Below are 21,979 nucleotides of genomic sequence, written 5' to 3'. Positions count from 1 at the left end.
AGAATGAAGTGGAATCTCAGCATTGTTTTCATTTACATCTCTCGAATGACCAGTGATGTTGAACATCTTTTCATGTATTTATTTGCTATTTCTACTTCTTTGTCTGAGAAATGTCTGTTCATTTCAGATGCCCATTTTCGGATTGGGTCTGTAAATTTGGGAGGTCTGATCTTTTTAAGTTCTTTTTAGATTGGAGATAGTAGACCTTTGTCTGAGGAAGAGCAGGTGAAGATTTTTTCTCACATTGTGGGTTGCCTCTTCACACTGCTGGTGATTTCTCTTGCTGTGCAAAAGCTTTTTAATAAGAAGAGATCCCATTTGTTGATTGTGCTAGTTCACGGGCAACTGAGGATTTGTTCATAAAATCTTTTCATACACCGATGTCTTCAAGGGTTCTACCTAACCTCTGTTCCAACTGGTTCAAAGTTTCTATTTTAATATTTAGATCTTTAATCCATTTTGATTTTAGTTTAGTGCATGGTGAGTGATATAGGCCTAGTTGTAATCTTTGGCAAGTTGAAGCCCAATTTTTCCAGCACCATTTATTAAAGAGGCTATCTTTCCTCCAGTGAGGGTGTTTGGCTCCTTTCTTGAAGGTGAGATGGCTGAGTGTGTTTGGAGCTCTTTCAGCATCTTCTAATCTGTACCACTGGTCCTCAGGTCTGTTTCTTTGCCAGTACCATGCTGTTTTTATCACAGTAGCTTTGTAGTATAGTTGCAGGTTGGGGATTGTGATACCCCCTTCCATGTCTCTGTTACCTAGAATTGCTTTTGCTATTCTGGGTGTCTTCTTGTTCCAAATGAATTTTTGGATTGTTTTCTCAAGGTCCATGAAGTATGCTGCTGGGATCTCAATTGGAATTGCATTAAATCTATATAGCAGTTTTGGAAGTATGGCCCTTTTCACTATATTAATCCTTCCTACCCAGGAGCAGGGGATGTCTGTCCATTTTCTGATATCATCTTCAATCTCTCTTTCCAGAGTGCCATAGTTTTCAGAGAAGAGTTCTTTGATTTCTTTCGTTAGGATGATTCCTAGGTATTTCAGTTTTTTGGATGCTATTGTGAAAGGAATTATTTGCCCTATTTCTCTCTCATTGAGTCTGTTGTTCATGTAGAGGAAAGCTATTGATTTTTGGGTGTTGACCTAGCATCCAGCTACTTGACTGAATTTTGTTATTAAGTCTAGAAGACTTTTGGTGGAGTGCTTGGGGCCTTCTATGTAGAGTAACATGTCATCTTCAAATAATGACAATTTTACTTCTACATTTCCTATCTTTATTCCTTTTATTTCTTTCTCTTGTCTAATTGCCATGGCTAATGTTTCTAGAACTATATTGAACAAGAGTGGTGATAGCTGCCATCCTTGTCTTGTTCCTGATTTTAGTGTGAAGGATTTCAGGTTTTGACCATTTAGTATGATATTGGCTGTTGGTTTATCATAGATGGCTTCTATCAGTCTGAGGAAGAGACCATCTATTCCAATTTTTTGTAGGGTTTTTATCATAAATGCATGTTGGATTTTGTCAAATGCTTTTTCTGTGTCTATGGAGATAATCATATGGTTTTTGTCCTTGGCTCTATTGATATAGTGTATTACATTGATTGATTTTCATATATTGAACCATCCCTGCATCCCTGGAATGAATCCCACTTGATCAGGGTGTATGATCTTCTTGATGATCTTCTGCACTCTGTTTGCCAGTATCTTATTAAGGATTTTTGCATCTATGTTCATTAGTGAGATTGGCCTATAGTTCTCTTTTTTAGTTGGGTCTTTCTGTGCTTTGGGGATCAAGGTGATGCTTGCTTCCAGGAATGAATTTGGGAGTATTGCTTCCCTTTCAATTTCATTGAAGAGTTTAAACAGTACTGGCAGCAGTTCCTCTCTAAATGTCTTGTAGAAATCAGCAGTGAAGCCATCAGGGCCCGGGTTTTTCTTAGTTGATAAGTTTTTACATACATTTTCAATTTCATTTGTTGATATTGAGTTGTTCAGAATTTTTAGGTCTTCTTTGTTCAACTTTGGTAATTCATATGTATCTAGGAATCTGTCCATTTCTTCTGTGTTGTCCATCTTATTGGCGTACAGGTTTTGGAAGTAGGTATTGATGATCCTCTGGATTTCTGCTGGGTCTGTTGTAATTTCACCCTTTTCATTCCTAATTGCATGGATTTGGGCCTTTTCTTTCCTTTTTCTGACAAGGTTGGCTAAGGGTTTGTCAATTTTGTTGATTCTTTCAAAGAACTAACTCTTGGCTTCATTGAGCTTTTGTATTGTTCTCTTAGTCTCCACTGCACTGATTTTTCCCCTGATCTTTATAATTTCCTCCCTTGTATGAGCTTTGGGGTTGTCCTGCTCTTCTAGTTCTAGAAGCTTGAGGTTCAGCATCAGGTTGTTTAACTGGAATCGTTCTGGTTTCCTAATATGTGTATTCACTGCTATGAATTTCCCTCCTAAGACTGCTTTCATTGTGTCCCATAGATTCTGATATGTTGTATTGTCATTGTCATTTAATTGAAGGAACTGTCTGATTTCTTCTTTAATTTCCTCTGTGACCCATTGGTTATTCAGAAGTGTGTTGTTCAATTTCCACAGTTTATGAAATTTTTTGAGTTTCTTTTGCTATGGATCTCCAATTTCATCGCACTATGATCTGATAATGTACAGGGGACAATTTAAATTCCTTTGCACTTACTTAAACATGTTCTATGTGTGCGTATGTGGTCTATTTTGGAGAATGACCCATGTGCAGCTGAGAAGAATGTGTATTCTGATTTTGTGGAGTGGAAGACTCTGGAAACATCTGTTAAGTTCATTTGTTCAAGAGTTTGATTGAGTTCTAGTATTTCATTACTTATTTTTTGTCTAGTTGATCTATCTATTTGTGACAGTGTGGTGTTGAGGTCCCCCGCTACAATTGCATTAGTGCATATATGACTTTTCATGTCTGTTAGTATTTGTTTTATATAGTTGGGCACACTAGTGTTTGATGCATAGATATTTATGATTGTCATCTCTTCCTCTTGGATTGTTTCCTTTACAAGGATGTAATGTCCTTCTTTGTCTCTCTTAATCAGTGTTGGTTTGAAATCTACTTGATCTGCAAAGAGGATAGCTACTCCTGGTTTTTTTCAGGTTCCTGTTGCATGGAGTATTGTTTTCCACCCTTTACCTTTCAGTCTATGAGTTTCCTTTTGAATTAAGTGTGTTTCTTGTATGCAGCATATTGTTGGATTTTGCTTCTTGACCCATTCTGCCAGTCTATTTCTTTTGATTGGTGATTTGAGACCATTAACATTGATGGTTATAACTGGAACGTATTGACTTGTCATTGCCATGACTTTTTCTTTTTGTTGGGTTCTCCCCCTTTATATTTAATTTCTTGTCATGCCAGATGGGTTCATTCTGCTTTGCTTCCTGGGGTTGTGATCCTCAGTGTCTGTTCCTAGGCTATTGCATAAAATTCTTTGGCTTGCTGGTTTGGTATTCACGAAGTTACTAAGGTGCTCTTTGTCATGAAAGTATCTTATTTCTCCATCCATTTTGAAAGATAGTTTTGCAGGGTACATCAATCTGGGTTGGAGGTTGTTTTCTTTTAGGGCTTGGAGTATGTCACCCCAAGCTCTTCTTGCCTTGATGGTTTGTGTTGAGAAGTCTGCTGTGATTCTGATGGGCTTTCCTTTGTATGTGATTTGTTTCTTTTCTCTGACTGCTTGGAGAACTTTGTTCTTCTGTTGTGTTTCTGGAATCTTAACAATTATATGCCTATGTGTAGATTTTTTTTGATCAAGGCTATTTGGAGTCCTATATGCCTCACTTATCTGTATGTCAAGTTCTTTTCCCCTGCTTGAGAAGTTTTCTGCCATTATTTCTCTGAAGAGATTTTTTATGTCATCTGCACTCTCTCCTGTTTCTTCATTGAGCCCAATCAGTCTTATGTTGTTCTTTTTTGCATCATCTAGCAGCTGCTGGATTGATTTCTCATGTTCCCTTATAATTTTGAAGCAATTTTTCTTTTCCTGGTCACTAATTGCAATCTTATCTTCTATATCTGAAATTCTGTCCTCACATTGGCTCATTCTGCTGTGTAGACTTTCAGTGGAGTTTTTCATGTCCTGGAAATCTATTTGCATCTGTTTTTTGGATTCCATTTGTTTCTTATGTTGGGATTCCATCATGTTCCTGAGCTCCTCTCTAGATTTATTAATCATGTCTTGCACTAGGGGCACAATTTCTCCTATTATGTGAGAAATTATTTCTGATTTCATTTTTTCCAGATCCCCTTTTGTTGCCAGTTCAGTGGGTCCAGGTGGTTGAATATCAGTGTTCCATCTTATTTCCCTTTGGATTGCTGTAGGTGATCTGGAAGTCTGGTTTTGAGACTTATTTATGTGTTTTCTCATTTTGACTGGGGTGAGGGGCTGTTAGCGCCTGCACGGATTACCTCCTCTGAGCTGGGTGAGGTGGGACAGGGCCCACAAGCAGCAGTAGGGAGGGTGACCCCAAAGCCCTTTCCTGTGGGCTGGGATCAGCCAGAGGAATAGTGGCTGGGAAACCCCTTCCTCTGGACCAGGAGCAGTGGGATGGTGGCTCAGAAGCCCCTTCCTCTGGGCCAGGAGCAGCGGGACAGAATGTGGCCCAAAAGCCCTTTCCTCTTGGCTGACAGCAGCAGGAGGGATGGTGACCGGGAAGCCCCTTCCTCTGGACCAGGAGCAGTGGGATGATGGCTCAGAAGCCCCTACCTCTGGGCCAGGAACAGTGGCACTCAGTACCTTGGTCTGGTGGTCTGGTGTCCTCTGCATCTTTGTAGTGTGGAATCAGGTGGCTGCCTGTCTGCAGTGGGGTGATTCGGTGCCTTCTGCCCGACTCAGGACCTCAGTAGGGCGTGCACAGACCTGCCTGTCTGCAGCAGGCTGATTCGGCATGTGTTCCACGTGAGTCTCCATTTTTTTTCTTTCACATAATTTTTCCTTTTCTTTCTTCCCTTTCCCCTTCCTTCCCTCCACCCCTCCACCTTTGGACCTTTTCCTATTTCAAATTATCAATTATTAATTTTAATCTTTTTCATCCTTATTTACACTTTCAGTTTCTCACACTAGAGATACTATTTGGTATTTACACATGTGTGTCCTATTTATTTCACTTAAGAGTATGGCCTCAATATGCATCCATTTAGCTATAAATGACTCTAGTTTCTATATCCTTTTAAATTCTGTAAAATCTGCGGTAATGTCTCCTAGATCTTGATGTTGTAATTTTAAAAATGTATAATTGACATTGTGTAATAGGGTGAAAAGGTCTAAAGGAGCAGGGGAAGTGGGAGGAGTAGAGGAAGGGAAAGAAGGGAAAAGAAAAAATATGAGAAAAGGAAAAAAATGGAAGCGAAGTCTTTGCAAATAGGGAAGGGTGGAGGTGGTGAAGGGAGGGCAGGGGAAGGGGAAAAAATAATAACCAGGATACTCATGTAATGGTACAAGATCCCAATGATGAATGTAACTGTATTTTATACCTAAAATATACCAAAAAACTGAATGGGAAAAGAATGTTAAGGAAGATCTAATGCCAATATTCCTCCAAATTTTTAATAACATCAACAAGGAAAAAGTATTGCCAAAGTCGTTACTAGAAGCTAGCATTACCCTGATTCCAAAACCAGAAAAGTACCCTTCCCCCTAAAAGAGCAAAAAACTGGTCAATCTCCTTAATGGACATAGATACAAAAATCCTCAACAAGATACTGGGAAATAAGACACAACACATTGTCAAAAAGATCATATATCATGAACAAAAAAAGTCATCCCAAACATGGAGGGCTGGTACAACATATAAAAATTAATAAATGTAATACATCACAGAAGTAGCATAATGTAATAAACAGACATAAGGACAAATGACATAATGATTTCAATGGATGCAAAGAAGAACTTTATCTCAATCTGATAAAATTCGTTTATGACAGTCCAACAGCCACTGTCATATTGAATGGGGAGAAACTGTAAGCATTTCTTCTAAAATCAGAAACAAGAAACATATATCTGATATCACCACTCCTGTACAATATCTTTCTCAAAACATTAGCCAGAACAATCATGAAAGATAAAGAAATAAATGGAATATGTATAGAAAAGGAAAAAAAATTATCATTATTTACACATGACATGTCCTCAACATAGAAAACACAAAAAACTCCAGCAAAAGACTCCTAGAATTGATAACCAAACCCAGTTGCATACAGAACACAAAGTCAACACATGATTGTCAAAAGCATTACTGTACACAAGTAACAATATCACCAAGAATAAAATTAGGGAAACAATCCAAATAACATGAAGACAAATTAAATACTTAAATAGTAACCTAACCAAGGAAGTGAAAGACTTGTACAATGAAAACTAGAGTACTCTGAAAAGGGAGATCCAGGAAGACATCAGAAGTTGGAAAGATAACCTCTGTTCCTGAATATGCCGAACAAATATAGTCAAGTGACTATACATCTAAAATTGACTTACCAACTTAATGGAATCCCAATCAAAATATCAGCAGCATTCCTTACAGAAGTAGAGAAAACAGTCCTCCAAGTCATATGAAAACAGAAGATAAAAAGAATAGCAAAAGCAATCTAGGGCAATAAGAGTAAAGGAGGAAAATAGGGAAGGGTGGAGGGGGTGAAGGGCACACAGGTAATGGGGAAAAAATAAGAACCAAGATACATCATGTACAGGTACAAGCACCCAATGATAAATGTAAATGTATTTTATACCTAAAATGTACCAATAAAAGAATTTAAGCAAAAAAAAAGAATAAAGGAGGAGGAATCACAATTGCAGACCTCAAGTTATATTATAAAGCTACAGCAATAAAAAGACCATAGTATTAACAAAAAAATTAAATATATGAATTAATGAAACAGAATAAAGTTGCAGAAAAATCTCTATGCTATTTAGTTGCCTGGTCTTTGACAAAGGAGCCAAAAACTTACACTGAAGGAACAATAACATCTTTAACAAATGCTGCTGGTGGGCTGGGGATGTAGCTTATTGGCACAGCACCTTTCTGGCAAGCATGAGGTCCTGGGTTTGAGCCCCAGTGCCAAAAAGAAATACTGTTGGGAAAACTGCTGATACATATGCAGAACATTGAATTTAGATCTATACCTTTTACCATCTAGTAAACTAAAATTAAAATTGATCAAAGTTCTATATATTAAAACAGAAACACTTAATCTGATGAAAGATAAAATGGGTAAAATATCTTGAAGGCATAAGCAAGGACTTTCTGAATAGAACCCCAATGGTACAAGAAATAATACTAAGAATCAAAAAATGGGAGCATATCACATTAAAAAGTTTATGCATAGTACAAGATACAACCAACAAACTGAAGACACAATGTAAGGATTACAAAAAAAAATTACCAACTGTTCCTCAGACAGAAAATTAATACTGTATGTAGAATATAAAAAGAACTCAAAAGTTAGGGCCCCCTAAAATTAAAAACCCAGTGAAAAAATGAGCAATTGGGAAAGGTTGTAGGCTGACCATTGAGACTGTGATGGTTTATTATTTGAGCTCCTTGGTCAGGTGAAGCTAGATATATTCCATAGTTTATTGAGGCTTTTTGTTTGGCTCCTTTCCCAAGCAGAACCTTAGGCTAGGCTATGTGCCCAAGTTAGACCACTATCTAGGGACCCAAGGCAGAACATAATTGCCAACCATATTTCCTGGCCAAATGAAACCACAGGCTTACTTCTGCAAATGAGTGACATTGCTGGCTGTTCTCTCTGGTAAGGTGCCTCTTTTAGCAGGAACATAATGCCATCACCAAGACTTACGCAGAGTTCACTATGAGCCCTACTACCTTCTTTTTCTCTAGCTGACCCCAGTTCTAGCCTTGCGAGTCTCCCCAATGTTTCCCATGAGGCAACACAGAAATCAGCCTTCTAAGAAAAACCCTGCAATGCTGAGGAATCTGGATGTCCTTGTTGGACTCCCCTTTCCCCACTTGAGAAACCATAGGCCCAAGGGAAGCCTCTCAGTGTGTGATGCTGTGCTGAACAAGGAGAGGACAAATGTGGTCATATTAAAACTATTCTTACTGTCCTTCTAAAGTGATCTCTCTCCCTCCCTCTGTCTCTCTCTGTCTCTGTCTCTCTCTCTCTCTCTCTCTCTCTCTCTCTCTCTCCCTCTCTCTCTCTCTCTCCTCTCTCTGTTCAAAAGAATATCTAAGTCTTACCCTTGGATTCTGGAATTTACCCAAATGCATTCTTGTCCTTGGATAGTTGCTACATGGACTTCCTATGAGGGGAACTAAAACCAAGGGACCTGCTATTCAACCACTTTGATGATGTCACCATCTCAGCAGAAGCAGCCATTTTGTAACCTGTAGATATTGTTATTGAACTGATGACTCACCTCATTAGTGTGAAGCACTGAGTGTGCAATTTCTCTGCTTTCTTTTTACCTCTTTCATTTTCTCTGGCTTTTAGGCCAATTGTAAATGTTTGAGTCTATGAAGAAGGGCCAAAATTCTGCAGCATACTCATACTACCAATGTTAAAAATAAGAAAAACTGGGCTGGGGATTTAGCTCAGTGGTTCCGCCACCTGCCTCACAAGTGCAAGGTCCCAAGTTCAATCCCTGGTACCAAAAAACCAAAAACCAAAAATCAAAAATAAGAAAAACTGAGAGGTTTTTTTGTTTATTCTTGTGAGCATTCAGCTCAAGTTTGTGGGCTATACCCTACTCTTGGTCATCTTGCTTTACACGTATCTTGCCTTCCTGACTGCCTGCCCTATGACTTCAACTCCAGCATTAGTCCAAAGAAAGCCTTAAAAACCACTTCATTTACTTTCAAAAATATGTAATGCCAAATCACTGAATATTCAGGATATGTATATTTATGTACATATTGTAGCCCCTTCCTTATCCATAGTTTTGCTTTCTATGGTTTCAGTTATCAACAACTAACCATGGTGCAAAAATATTAAATGGGAAATTCCAGAAATCAACTACTCATAAATTTAAATTGTGAACTGTTCAAAGAGGTATGATGAGGAAATTGCATGCCATTCTACTCCATCCCACCCAGGATGTGAATCATCTTTTTGTCTAGTGTATCCACACCACATATGCTATTGCCCATTAATCACTTAGTAATAATCTCAGGTTATCAGATCAGTTGTCACAATATTGCAGTGCTTGTGTACAAGTAATTCTTACACAGCAGCCTTAGCACTATGTCACATTGCCTATGTTATTCACCTCACTTTATCTCATCACTTAGACATTGTATCATCTGATATCATCATATAAAAGATGAGTATAATAAAATATTTCCAGAGGGATACCACATTCACATAAATGTTATAACAGTACATTGCTATAATTATTCTTATTATTAGTTATTGTTGTTGGCCTCATATGGTTTCTAATTTATAAATTAAACTGCATCATATCTATATAAGTATAGGAAAAACATAGCATAGCAAAGAAGCTCTTTAACTTAATTATGGGGTTACAATAAACTCATTATAAATTGAAAATAATTTGTCAAAATTGTATTTAATGTTCCTATCTTATAAAAAAATTATAGCTTATTAACACAGTGCACTGTAGAGTATTGGTTGTTTACTCTCACGATCACATAGCTGACTGGAAACTGGGAGTCACTACCATTGTCCAACATTATGAGAGAATATTCTGATGTATTTTGCCAGCCTAGGCAGAGATCAATGTTCAAAATTCAAAGCAAGTTTTCTATGAAATGTGCTTCACTTTCAAACTATCAGAAATTTTAAAGAATTGCCAGTTACGGGGTGATTCAGCATGTTCTGTGCGACTCAGGACCTCGGTAGGGCGTGCACAGACCTGCCTGTCTGCAGTGGGCTGATTCGGCATGTTCTGTGTGACTCAGGACCTCGGTAGGGCATGGGCAGACCTGAACATCTTCTTATGTTGTTTTGGGGTAGCTCTTAACTAATATTCATACTGGAATGCAACTTCAGAAGGTCTATCTTCATGGGGACTGACTCGGGGCATCTGTAAAAGCCAGTCTTTTATACTTCTGCTCTAGTTCATAAAGGTTTCAGTCCGTAACTGGCTGGCTCCAAGGCACAGTGGTGTGGCAGACAGGCCTTGCATGGTGGCCAGAAGAGACCTTCTATTCTTATGTCCTTCTGGGTTTTTATCATGAATGATGTTGAATTTTGTCAAATGATTTCTGTGTCTATTGAGGTCATGTGATAGTTTTTTTGCTCTGTATATGCGGTTTGTTACATTTATTGATTTGTGTATGTTGAACCATCCCTCTATACCTGGACTGAATCTTACTTGGTCATGATGAATGACCTGTTTGATGATTTTCTGCATTCCTTTTGGCAATATGTTAGTAAGGAAATTTTGCATCTATCTTCATTATAGAGATTGGCCTGTAGTTCTCTTTTTTGGTTGGATCTGCTTTCAGGAGTAAATTTGGGAGTACTGTTTCATTTTGGAATTCATAGAAGAATTGGAGAGTACTGGCATTAGATCTTCTCTAAAGTTCTTGTACAATTCAGCAGTGAATCCGTGGGGACCTGGGCTTTTTTTAGTTGGGAGTTTTTTATTACTTCTTCAATTTCACTGACTGATATTGGCTCATTCAGGATTTTTATATCTTCTTGATTTAGCTTTGGTAGTTCATGAGTATCTGGAAATTTTTCCATTGCCTCTAAATTTTCCATTTCATTACAGTGTAGTTTCTTAAAGTAGTTACAACTAACCTGGATATCAGTTTGTGATTTCACCTTTTTAATTTCTAATTGCATGGATTTGTGTCTTTTCTTTCCTTGTTTTGGTAAGATTGGCTAAAGCTTTGTCTATTTTGTTTAATCCTTCAAAGTAGCAACTTTTTAATTGATTGATTGTATTGTTTTCATTTCAATTTCATTAAATATCTTCCCTGATCTTTATAATTTATTTCCTTGTATTACCTTTAGGTTTTGATTATTTATTTGTGTTCATTCTGTTTTTCTAATATGGGAATCATGAATGTCCCTCTTAAGACTGCTATCATTGTGTCCCATAGATTCTGGTATGTCATACTGGCTTTATCATTTGGATGTAGAAAATGTCTAATTTCTTCTTCAGTTTCATCTGTGACCATTGACTATTCAAATCGGTACTATTTAATTTTCATGTATTTGCACAATTTCTTTGCTATCTTTTGCTTTTGATTTTTAGTTTCAATGCACCGAGGTTCAATAATATGCATGGGATAATTTTAATTCTTTTGCATTTCTGAAGCATGCTTTCTTGGCTAGTATGTGGTCTAGTATTTTGCAGAAAGTCCTGTGTGCTGCTGACATGAATGCATATTCTGTTTTTGGACAGAACACTCTGTACATATTTATTAAGATTATTTGTTCAAATGTTTGTTTCTACTCTGATATTTCTTTGTTGATTTTTGTCTCATTGATCTGTCCATTTGTGACAGTGGGGTATTGAGGTCTGCTATTACCATTGTCTTGGTGTTTATTTGATTTTCCATGTCCAGTAGCATTTGTTTTATGAAGTTGTGTGTGCCAGTATTTAGTGTGTATATGTTTATAGTTGTTAACTCTTTCTGTTCCATTAACCAACATGTAGTGAATTTCTTTGTCTCTTCTGATGAGTCTGAGATTAAAATCCACTTTGTCTAAAATTAGGATAGCAACTCCTGCTCTTTTTCACATTACCATCATATGAATATTGTTTTCCAGCCCTTGATTTTTAATCTGTGAGTATCATTGTTAATTAAATATGTTTCTTGTATGCTGCATATTGTTGGGTATTGTTTTTTGATTCATTCTACCAATCTGTGTCTTTTGATCCTGGAATTGAGACCATACAAATTGAGAGTTAGTGCTCAGAGGTATTGAGTTATTCCTGACATTTCTTTACTTTCCTGTTGCTAATTTTCTAATTTTCCCCCTTTTGCTTAGCTGCTCATCCTGCCATGTGTATTCATTGCTTTTTACTTATTTGCAATATTGGCTTCATTGTTTCTTTCTTTGATATCCTTGATAATTTTTTGTACTGCTGGTTTCATGAAAAAGAGAACCTTAAGAACTTCAGGAATATCAAACCAGCACTCAAAAAAATTTTAGACAATATCCTAGAAATGGACAATGAGGATCACAACCCCAGGAAGCAAACCAGAATGAACCTATCTGGCATGACAAGAAATTAAATGTAAAGGGGGAGAATTCAACAAAAAGAAAAAGTCATGACAATGATAAGTCAAAACGTTTCAGTTATAACCATCAATGTTAATGGTCTCAATTCACCAATAAAAAGAAATAGACTGGCAGAATGGGTCAAGAAGCAAAATCCAACAATATTCTGCATACAAGAAACACACTTAATTCAAAAAGAAACTCATATACTGAAAGTTAAAGGGTGGAAAACAATATTCCATGTGATGGGAACCCGAAAAAAAGCAGGACTAACTATCATCTTTGCAGAACATGTGATTTCAAACCAACACTGACTAAGACAGACAAAGAAGGACACTACATCCTTGTAAAGGGAAGAATCCAAGAGGAAGAGATGACAATCATAAATATCTATGCAACAAACACTAGTGCACCCTATACAAAACAAAAATTGATGGACATGAAAAATCATATAAGCACTAATACAATAGTAGTGGGGGACCTCAATACCCCATTGTCACAAATAGATCAACTAGGCAAAAAAAGCAACATAATACTAGAACTCAATCAAATTCTTGAACAAATGAACTTAACAGATGTTTAAAGATTGTTCCACCCCACAAAATCAGAATGCACATTCTTTTCAGCTGCACATGGGTCATTCTCCAAAATAGACCACATACTCACTCATAGAACATATTTAGGTATCTGCAAAGGAATTGAAGTTATTGCCTGTATATTATCAGACCATAGTGCAACGAAATTGGAGATCAGTGGCAAAAGAAATTGCAAAAATTTCATAAACACATGGAAAATGAACAACACACACCTGAATAAGCAATGGGTCACAGAGTAAATTAAAGAAAAAATCAGACAGTTCCTTCAATTAAGTGACAAGGACAGTACAACATATCAGAATCTATGTGACACAATGAAAGCAGTCTTATGAGGGAAATTCATAGCAGTGAATACTTATATTAGGAAAACAGAGCAAGCCCAATTAAACAACCTGATGCTGAAACTTAAGCTTCTAGAAAAAGAAGAGCAGGACAAACCCATAGCCCATAGAAAGGAGGAAATTATAAAGATCAGGGCAGAAATCAATGCAATGGAGACTAAGAAAACAATACAAAAAATCAATGAAGCCAAGATTTGGTTCTTTGAAAGAATAAACAAAAATGACAAACCCTTAGCCAAACTTATCAGAAAAAGGAAAGGCCTAAATCCATGCAATTAGAAATGCAAAGGATGAAATTGCAATTGACTCAACAGAAATCCAGAGGATCATCAATACCTATTTCGAGAACCTATATGCCAATAAGATGGAAAACACAGAAGAAATGGACAGATTCCTAGTCATGTATGAATTACCAAAGTTGAACAAACAAGACCTAACTATCCTAAACAACCCAATATCAATCAATGAAATTGAAAATATAATTAAAAATTTATCAACTAAGAAAAGCCCAGGTTCTGATGGCTTTACTGCTGAATTCTAAAAGACATTTGGAGAGGAACTACTGCCACTACTGTTTAAACTCTTCAATGAAATTGAAAGGAAAGCAATATTCCCAAATTCATTCCTGGAAGCAAGCATCACCTTGATCTTCAAAGCAGAGAAAGACCCAACCAAATCTCACTAATGAACATAGGTGCAAAAATCTTTACTAAGATACTGGCAAATAGAATGCAGAAGATCATCAAGAAGATCATACACCCTGACCAAGTGAGATTCATCCAAGGGATGCAGGGATGGTTCAACATATGCAAATAAATAAATATAATATGCTATATCAACAAACCCAAGGACAAAAACCATGTGATCACCTCAATAGATACAGAAAAAGTATTTGACAAAATCCAACATGCATTTATGATAAAAACCCTAAAAAAATTGGAATAGATGGTCTCTACCTCAATCTGATAAAAGCCATCTATGAAAAACCACAGCCAATATCATACAAAATGATCAAAACCTGAAATCCTTCACACTAAAATCAGGAACAAGATAAGGATGTCCACCACTCCCGTTCGATATAGTTTTGGAAACATTAGCCACTGCAATTAGACAAGAGAAAGAAATTAAAGGAATAAAAATAGGAAATGAAAAGTAAAATTGTCATTATTTGCAGATGACATGATACTCTATATAGAAGACCCCAAGAACTCCACCAAAAGTCTTCTAGACTTAATAACAAAATTCAGTCAAGTAGCTGGATGCTAGGTCAACACCCAAAAATCAATAGCTTTCCTCTACATGAACAACAGACTCAATGAGAGAGAAATAGGGGAAACAATTCCTTTCACAATAGCATCCAAAAAACTGAAATACATAGGAATCATCCTAACAAAAGAAATCAAAGACCTCTTCTCTGAAAACTATAGCACTCTGAAAGGAGAGATTGAAGATAATATCAGAAAATGAAAAGACATCCCTTGCTCCTGGGTAGGAAGGATCAACATAGTGAAAATGCCCATAGTTCTAAAACTGCTATATAGATTCAATGCAATCCCAATTGAAATCCCAGCAGTATACTTCATGTACCTTGAAAAAAAACATTGCTAAAATTCATTTGGAACAAGAAGAGACCCAGAATAACAAAAGCAATTCTAGGTAACAGAGACATGGCAAGGGGGTATTACAACCCCCATCTTGAAACTATACTACAAAGCTACTGTGATAAAAATAACATGGCACTGGCAAAGAAATAGACCTGAGGACCAGTGGAACAGATTAGAAGATGCTGAAAGAGCTCCAAACACACTCAGCCACCTCATCTTTGATAAAAGAGCCAAGCACCCTCACTGGAGGAAAGATAGCCTCTTTAATAAAAGGTGCTGGAAAAATTGGGTTTCAACTTGCCAAAGACTGAAAGTAGAACTATATCTCTCACCATGCACTCAACTAAAGTCGAAATGGATTAAAGATCTAAATATTAAAACAGAAATGCTGTATCATCTGGAGCACATGTTAGGTAGAACTCCTGAAGACATTGGTGTAGGAAAAGATTTTATGAACAAAACCTCAGTTGCCCATGAACTAGCACAATCAGCAAGTGGGATCTCTTCTTATTAAAAAGCTTCTGCACAGCAAGAGAAACCACCAGCAGTGTGAATAGACAACCCACAATGTGGCAAAATATTTTCACCAGTGGTCCCTCAGACAAAGATCTACTATCTCAAATCTATAAAGAACGTAAAAAAAAATCAGACCTCCCAAATTTAAATACCCAATCCAAAAATGGGCATCTGAAATGAAAAGACATTTCTCACACAAAGAAGTAGAAATGGCAAATAAACATATGAAAATATGTTCAACATCATTGGTCATTCAAGAGATGCAAATGAAAACAATGCTGAGATTCCACCTCACCCCAGAAAGAATGGCTGGTATTATGAAATCAACCAATAACAAATGCTGGTGGGGCTGTGGGGAAAGAGGAACCCTGCTCCACTGCTGGTGGGAGTGTAGACTGGTGCAACCACTGTGGAAATCAGTATGGTTTTGAGTTTCTTGAAATGCTCCTTGTCATGGAAATTCCTTGTTTCTCCCTTAATTTTGTGGGAAGGTTTTGCAACATACATAAATTAGGTTTGGAAGTTATATTTTAGGGCTTAAAACTCTTCTCTCCAATCCTTCCTGGCTTTTAAGTTTTGTGTAGAATATTCTGTTGTGATTTTAATGAGTTTAACTTTGTATGTGATTCATTGCCTTTCTCTAACAGCTTTTAAAATTTTCTCCATGTTATGAACTTTTGGAATTTTGAGTATAATGTGGCATGAGGAAGTTCCCTTTTGGTCATAGCTATTTGGTGTTCTTTGTGCCTCACTTATTTTATGCTTTTTCTTTCCCTATATGTGGGATGTTTTCTGCCATTTTTTTCTGTGAAAAGGTTTTTATGCCATTTGTATCATCTGATTTTTTTCACTTACATTAACTATTCTTATCTCTGTCTGCTCTAGATTTATTAATCATGTCTTTCACTACGGGCATAATCTCTGTTGTTATCTTAGAAATTATTTCTGATTTCATTTTTTCCAGATCCTCTTTTTTTGCCAGTTCAGGGAGTCCAGGTGGTTGAGTATCAGACTGTTTCACCTCATTTCCCTTTGGAGTTGCCTTAGGTGATCTGAAAGTCTGGTTTTGAGACTTATTTATGTGTCTCCTCATTTCAATAGATGCAGCCTGCTGTGCCTTTGTTAAGGCAACTTTTTGCTCACTCAGTGGTCTTCAATTCTCAACAAGCCATTGAGCAACCTTTTCTCTGATGCTCACCAGTGTACCAATTCCTGGGTCCAGAATGGTTGCCTTCTGGGTCCCTGAGCTTACCTGTTGTCTGGGTGGGCTTCTGGCTGGGGTCTGTGCACAGTTGGGATGGTATCTAGGTGTGCCTCTGGCTAGGGCCTGCACCCCTATGTAGTTGTTGTCTGGGAGGGCCTTTGGCTGGGAGCTGTGCAATCCAGAATTTGGTGTCTGAGCAGGCTTCTGGCTAGAGTCTCCATGCACTTACCAATGGTATGGGGTGGACCTCTGGCTGATGGTTGTGCACCTGTGCAGCTCTTTTCTGGGCCACCCTTTGGCTTGGGCTTGTGTGCCTGAGCCACTAGTGTCTGGATGGGGCCCTGGTTGGGATCTATCTGCAGCTGCAGCTCTGGTCCACAATGCTACTTGCTGGGATCTGCACAAACTTACCAGTATCTACAAAAATTATTCTTAGATTAGTTTTTTTTTGTATCATCTATCAGTTATTGGTTTCATTCTTTAATTTCTGTTCTTGTTTTTTAAGGTATCTTTGAATAGTTGATCTTTCAATGTATCACTATCTTCTAGTTCTGAAAGTCTGTCCTCACATTGGTTGGTTCTGCTGCCCATAATTTCAGTATGAATTTTCATGTCCTAGATTTCTTTTTTTGCATAATTCTTTTACATGGTTGTATTTTTTTGGGGTTTTTTTCCCCATTAAGTTTATTGGTACATTTTAGGTATAAAATACAGTTACATTCATCATTGGGATCTTGTACCATTACATGAGTATCTTGGTTATTATTTTTTCCCCTTCCCCTGCCCTCCCTTCAACCCCTCCACCCCTCCCTATTTGCAAAGACTGTTTGCATTTTCTTCCTTTTCTCATATTTTTTCTTTTCCCTTTTTTCCTTTCCCCTACCACTCCCATTCCCCTGCTCCTTTAGACCTTTACTTCCTGTTACACAGTATCAATTATACATTTTTTAAATTACAATATCAAGATCTAGGAGACATTACCACAGATTTTACAGGATTTAAAAGGATATAGAAAGCATATTTCAAAAATCTGTTTTGAAATAAATTTGACAACTTCTAAGAAGTACCTTGGAAAACAAATTAATGAAACTAACTCTGGAGGAAATATAAAATTTGAATAGCACCTATTAAAGAAAGTATATTCCTAGCTTGAAAACCTACCTATTTGACAACAGCAGGCTCATAAACATTTTAACTGATAAATTATATCAAACAATTAAAGCAGAAAAATGAAGGGACACTTCTCCCCTCATTTTAGGAACTCAACATTGTGCTCATTCTAAAACTGGAATAAGATAATAGAAGAAAAAGTATGAACATAGATAGAAATTTGTTTAACAGAACAAACTATTAGAAGTCAGATCTGGCAGGATGTAGAAACTGGTTTTGTTATAGGGATGGCAGTGTTGGTTCAGCATTGGAAGATCCACCCCCAAAAGTCATCATTTTAACAGAGGAAAGGAAAAAGCCATATGAACCTGTCACTAGTTGGAGAAAAAGTATTGGACTAAATTCTACAGCTGTTCATGGTAAAAGCTATCAGGAGACAGGATCAACAGATTAAAGACATGTACTCCATATTTCCAGTGAGAATGCCTTATATGAATGGAGAAGATACAATGATTTCTCCTTAAGGTGGGGAACAAGGGCAGATATGCTTACTCTTTATCTGTCCATTAAACTTTGAAACCTAGGCCCCACCACAATAGTCTGGCAATAAAATGACACAATTAGGATAGGACTGGCAAGGTAGAAGCAAAATCTTTATATGTAGATGAAATGATCACCTACAAAGAAAATACTAAGAAATCTTTAGGAGCCCCTAGAACTTTTATTTGAATTTAGCAGGGTTAGAAAACACAAGGTATATGTAAAAATTCAGGTCTGTGTATACTTGCTGTAAAGGAAGAATTGAATATTGAAATTTAAAAGTTATATAGGAGAACAAAGGACCTAGAAAAGTTAAAAAAACAAAAACAAAAACAGTGTTGGAAGACATTTAGTACCTAATTTTAAGACTTCTTCTAAAGCTACAGTAATCAAGGCAGTGTTGGTGTAAGGAAAGACATATAGATCATTTGAATAAAACAGAGAATCTAGAAAGAGAACCATACATATATGGTCCACTGAGTTTTGAAAGATTATTTAACATTAGCATTTTATAGAATACAAACTCAATTCAAGAGCCAAGGAAGAGACAGTGTTTTCAGCAAATGGCACTTGAACACCTGGTATCCGTATATAAAAAATTAACCTTAACCCTTTATTTCCATACATGAAAATAACTTGAAGGGATCTATGAACCTAAATATGAAAGCTTAAAAGTATAAAGAAGAAATTTATAATAGAAATTTATAGAAATTTATAGAAAAAATAGAAATTTATAATTTCTTTAAGAAGAAATTATAAGGGAAAATGTTTAGGAATTCAGGGTAGGCAAGAACTACCTAGGATACAAAAGACATGATGTATAAAAGAAAAAAAATGATAAATGAGAGTCCATCAAAATTTAGAACTTTAAATGACATCATTAAAATGAAAAGTAGTCCTTAAACAGACCATATTTACAATGCAGATAACCTATGACCAGAATATATAAAGAATTCTTAGAGCTCATTAATAGACAACCCAATTAAAAAGTAGACAAAAGAAGATGATAAATAGCCAGTACAGCACAAGGAAATGTGTGCAACTCTAGAATCAGAAAAATACTAATCAGTAACATAACAAGATTGAATTATACACTCATTAGGGAGATGAAGTTAAAAGTTTTAAAAGCCTTGTCATGACTTTTTCTTTTTGTTGGATTCTTCCCCTTTGTGTTTAATTTGTCATGCCCAAGGGATTCATTCTGCTGGGTTTCCTGGGGTTGTGGTCCTCATTGTCTTTTCCTAGGATATTGTCTAAAATTTTTTGGAGTGCTGGTTTGGTATTCATGAAGTTCCTGAGGTGCTCTTTATCATGAAAGTATCTTATTTCTCCATCAATTTTGAAAGATAGTTTTGCAGGGTACATCAATCTGGGTTGGAGGCTGTTTTCCTTTAGGGCTTGAAATACATCACTCCAAGTTCTTCTTGCCTTGAGCGTTTGCATTGAGAAGTCTGCTGTGATTCTGATGGGCTTTCCTGTGTATGTGATTTGTTTCTTTTCTCTCAGTGCTTGTAGAATTTTGTTCTTCTGTTGGATTTCTGGAATCCTAACTATTATATGCCTATGTGTAGATTTTTTTGATCAAGGCTCTTTGGAGTCCTATATGCCTCACTTATCTGTATGTCAAGTTCTTTTCCCCTCCTTGGGAAGTTTTCTGCCATCACTTCTGTGAAGAGTTTTTTTATGTCATCTGCACTGTCTCCTGTTTCTTCATTGACTCCAATCAGTCTTATGTTATTCTTCTTTGCATCGTCTAGCAGCTGCTGGATTGATTTCTCAAGTTCCTTTACAATTTTAAAGCAATTGTTCTCTACCTGGTCACTAATTTCAATCTTTTCTTCTACACCTGAAATTCTATCCTCACATTGGTTCATTCTGTTGCACAGACTTTTGATGGAGTTTTTAATCTCCTGGAAATGTGTTTGCATCTGTTTTATGGATTCCATTTGTTTCCTATGTTGGGATTCCATCATGTTCCTCAGATCCCCTATTTTTTTATCTGTGTCCTCTCTAGATTTATTAATCATGTCTTGCACCATGAGCAAAATCTTTGCTGTTATCTGAGTAATTATTTCTGATTCCATTTTTCCCAGATCCTCTTTTGTTGTCAGTTCAGAGAGTCCAGGTAGTTGAGTATCAGATTGTTCCATCTCGTTTCCCTTTGGGGTTGCTATAAGTGATCCAGAAGTCTGTTTTTGAGACTTGTGTACATGTCTTCTCATTTCCACTGTGGCGGGGGGGGGGGGAGTGCTTCTGGTGCCTGTGCGGCTCACCTTCTCTGCCTTAGGAGCTTGGGATGGCAGCAGGTGAGCTTCCTCCAGGGTGCTGGGACTGGCTCAGCTTCTCTGCCCCTTTTGTTTGCTATAGTCACCTGCTTAGGACTGATAGAGCAGATGGTAGAACCCAGCCAGTGTGACTGTACTTGCATGCATAGCCCCTTTCTGTTTTGGAGATTTTCATGAGGAAATTCTCTGGCTGCTTGATAGGGGGTCAAAGACTTGTCATTCCCAAGAAGCCATCTTCCCTACCCTGGAGGAAATGAGTGGCCACCTGCAGATGGATAAGGAAGAGTGCAGAGGGTCTGTCTGTACACTGGAGACCACCCATGCGAGTTCCTATCAGGAGATGGAAGTATCTGCACTAGAAGCTGCAGTCGAGACATGGACACTGGGTCAGTGAGGGCAGGAGGACGTGAGGGCTACAGTCACCACGATACGGGTGACACGGATGCTTTTCCTTTGGTTAAAAGGGCACCAAGGTTGCAATGGGGGCACTGCCACGGATCCTCATGGATCTGAGCCCAAGGCAGTAGCTCTATCTGGGTGGGCGGATTTGTCCGCGGCTTTTGGAGTAGGCACTGCAGCTCCCGAGTGCCCACTCGAGGGCTCAGCACTCGGAGCCTCCCCTTTCCACCCTCACTGTCCTGCCAGGCCACTCTTGGGCAGTGACATACATGGAGACAGAAAAGTTTACCTCAGACACCAGAGGGAGTGTGGGATTAGGATGGCTGCCAGCCCGCTGTCCTAGATTTCTTATTGAAAGCTTTTCAAGGACTCTAATTCTTTGGTAAAGTGATCATTCATGTTTTCTCTCATTTTGTTCAGCTCATCTAGCTTTTTATTAATGTCTTCTGAGACCTCACATCTTTTTGATTATTACTTCCATTACACGTTTAGTTATAGCTTCTCTAATCCAGTTGAGTATCACTTTGATCTGTTTTCTAAACTCCTCTTTTATGCTTTAGAGTTATTTAATTATGTGACTTATACTATTATGTCCCTTGGTGCTTCCTGGATTGGCTTCAGGGAAGATGGTAGTTTTGGGAGGCATTTTGTTTCCTTTTCTTCCCAAGTTTATATTGTGTTTGTTTGTTTGTTTGTTCATTCTGGTTTTTGCTGTGGTTTGTGGATTCTTATAGCCTTAAGACTTTTTTCTAGTATAGAGATTTCTGTAGTTGCTTTGCAGAGATATACTTTGGGTGTAGCTAACTATAATCTTTTTCCACAGCTGCAAGACTTGACCATTTTGCTTAATTTGAGAAAGGATGATGCAGTATAGTTAGGCCTGCAACCAAGTTCTCTGGAAATGTACTCTAGCTGGTATTTTTAATCTCACAAAACAATCTGAATGTCTGCTTACAGAGAAATAGTGACGTTTATGTGATGTTGTTAATGCCAAGTGAAACAGCTACATTAGTATTGCTCAATAACATAAGAACTATTTATGTACCACCCTTAGTCTTATATAAGAAATCACTAGCTATGATATAATCATTAAGGCAATCCAGGTATAGACTTACAGATAAAACGTACTAAATTCAACTGCTATATATCTGCTAATAATGGGAGAATTGCATTCAACAGTAATTTTA

The 21,979-nt window shown here is 37.3% G+C and overlaps 1 pseudogene across 1 annotated transcript in view; it reads right to left on the bottom strand.

Annotated features, from left to right (window-relative positions):
- The window catches only part of LOC147822459 (zinc finger protein 106 pseudogene), a 146,700-nt pseudogene that overhangs the window by 99,031 nt on the left and 25,690 nt on the right, over positions 1–21,979 (bottom strand). The window lies entirely within an intron of this gene.

This window comes from Heterocephalus glaber, unplaced genomic scaffold, assembly GCF_053883595.1.
Source record: "Heterocephalus glaber isolate CG9 unplaced genomic scaffold, H.glaber_assembly_v1.0 deba00001613, whole genome shotgun sequence".
In the NCBI taxonomy this organism is placed as follows: Eukaryota; Metazoa; Chordata; class Mammalia; order Rodentia; family Bathyergidae; genus Heterocephalus; species Heterocephalus glaber.
This window is presented reverse-complemented; position numbering and strand designations above follow the sequence as displayed.